This window comes from Chiloscyllium punctatum, chromosome 2, assembly GCF_047496795.1.
Source record: "Chiloscyllium punctatum isolate Juve2018m chromosome 2, sChiPun1.3, whole genome shotgun sequence".
In the NCBI taxonomy this organism is placed as follows: Eukaryota; Metazoa; Chordata; class Chondrichthyes; order Orectolobiformes; family Hemiscylliidae; genus Chiloscyllium; species Chiloscyllium punctatum.
In genome coordinates this window covers 91,168,629-91,170,928 of record NC_092740.1, presented here as the reverse complement: position 1 = coordinate 91,170,928, position 2,300 = coordinate 91,168,629, and the positions used below count along the sequence as shown (strand labels likewise).

At 42.3% G+C, this 2,300-nt stretch overlaps 1 non-coding gene across 1 annotated transcript; it reads left to right on the top strand.

The window, feature by feature from the left end:
* The first annotated feature begins 1,531 nt into the window (after positions 1-1,531).
* LOC140453527 (U2 spliceosomal RNA) lies at positions 1,532-1,722 on the top strand. Its single transcript, XR_011952416.1, has one exon. It is a non-coding gene; the product is annotated as a U2 spliceosomal RNA (small nuclear RNA).
* The last annotated feature ends 578 nt before the right edge of the window (positions 1,723-2,300 follow it).

Sequence of the window (2,300 nt, the reverse complement as noted above, 5' to 3'; positions counted from 1 at the left end):
CAGTGAGCAAGGAGGGATCTGAGACTTGGTGAGCGAAGTTCTAAACCTTGATAACCATAGGGGATATTTTAAAGAAAAGATGCAGTTTCAGGCTGAGAAGGCGAGAAGTACAACACATACTTACAAGTCAGAGCAAGTGTTTTGCCCCAATGAGATGACACCATGAGGCATGATTGTCATAAGTTGATAAATGTGGAGCTGGAAAAAACACAGCAGGCCAAGCAGCAGCAGAAGAGCAGGAGAGTCAACCCTTCAACATCTGCACTCTTCACTTTCTCCGTGATTATCATCAGGAATATTGAAGAGAATAGAAATAATTGAAACTGAGGTTGCAGTACCAGGAACATCGCAAAGCAGAATTTAAAGCAATCAAGGGGCAAATTAAAAGCCTGAGCTGATAAGCTATAATCGAAAAAGAAAGTGAACAGGCAATTGAGGCTGCAAGAAGAGTAAAAGATCCATAACTGACATTACAGTTAAGGCAAGAAGCATGTGTTCATTTGGTCAGCAGTTAAAGTGAATGGAACCTTCAAAGGCAATGGACATTATTGGAAGCAATATGGACAGTATAAATCATATAAGGAAAGCTTTTAAGTAAATGGCTTTAATCTTTAAAGCCATAGGCAGCAGGACTTATTTGGTAAAAATGGGACAAAAACTGGAGATTATCCATTAGGTTGTGAGATTATAGAAATTGTTAATTTTCTTTTGTAATGATGCAGGAGGTCTCTATTTAACTGCAGAAGGAGGGAAATGTCCATTTGGTCAGAAAGATAAGAGAAAATACTTGTGTAAATAACACAGGGAAGCAGCATCAGCATACTGTGCATGTAAATCTTTTAACGATACTGACATGGATAGAGAACTGTGTGGCAGACAGGATACCAAGAGTAGGAATAAACTGGTCTTTTTCAAAAAACAAAGGGAAAGGAGTGGGTCATTGAGCCCATCAAGCCTGCTCTACCATTCAATAAAATCATAGCTGATCTGTGGCCTAACTCCACATGTCCACATTGGGCCACAATCTCTTGATACCCTTGTTAATAAAAGCTTGTCCATCTCAGATTTAAATTTAATAATTGAATTAGCATCAACCACCATTTCAAGAAGTGAGTTCCAAACTTCCACTATTCCTTGCATATGGAAGTATTTTCTAACATCTCTCTCTTGAATGGCCTGACCCTAATTTTTAGAGTATGTACCTTAGTTCTATAATCTTCAAATAGTGGAATATAGTTTAACTTTATTTCCCCTGTCTTTCTGTTAATATCCTGAAAGCCTCAATTAGATCGCCCTTAATCTTCTAAATTCTAGAGAATAAAGACCTAATTGTCTAATCTCTCCTCCCAATTTATCCCCTGAAGTCCAGGTATAACTCTTATAATCCAATGCTGAATTCTTTCCAAAGCATCCTTCCTAAGGTGTGTTGCCCAGATCTGCACACAGTATTCCAAGAGGGGTCTAACTCGGGTTTGGTATAACATCTGCATCGTTATACTTTGGAACTTTAGATTTGATGGGCAGCATTCAGTTTGCTTTCTTGCCCATTTGCTCAGAAGATGTGTCATTTCTGGTCTTGTCAGTTGAATATCTGATATGTACCTTTCCTGGGATTATAAATGTAATAGATTTATTGAGCAGAAAGATGGACTAGGGGCTTGCTCTGTCTATTCCATGCGTCAACCAGATAGTGCAATATCTCCAGGAATTTAGGGATAAAAGGATCAAAAAGTTCTGGAAAGAAAGTGGGAAAACAGTACTGAATTGGATGATCAGCCATGGCCATCTTGAATGGTGGAGCAGGCTTGGAGTGTCAAATAGCTTAGTTGAAAAATGTCATGCTGGAAAAACACAGCAGGCCAGGCAGCATCCGAGGAGCAGGAGAATCGACGTTTTGGGCATAAGCCCTTCTTCAGGAATGAGGCTGGTGTGCCAAGGGGGCTGAGATAAAGAGTAGGGGGAGGGAATTTTGGGGGAGGGGTGCTGGGAATACAATAGGTGGAAGGAGGTGAGGGTGAGGATGATAGGCCGGAGAGGGGATGGGGGCGGAGAGGTCGGGGAGAAGATTGCAGGTCAAGAGGGCAGTGCTGAATCCGGGGGTTGGGATTGAGATAAGGTGGGGGGAGGGGAAATGAGGAAGCTGGAGAAATCTACATTCATCCCATGTGGTTAGAGGGTTCCTAGGCGGAAGATGAGGCGCTCTTCCTCCAGGCGTCGTGTGGTCAGGGTCTGGCGATAGAGGAGACCAAGGACCTGCATGTCCTTGGCGGAATGGGAGGGGGAGTTAAAGTGTTCAGCCA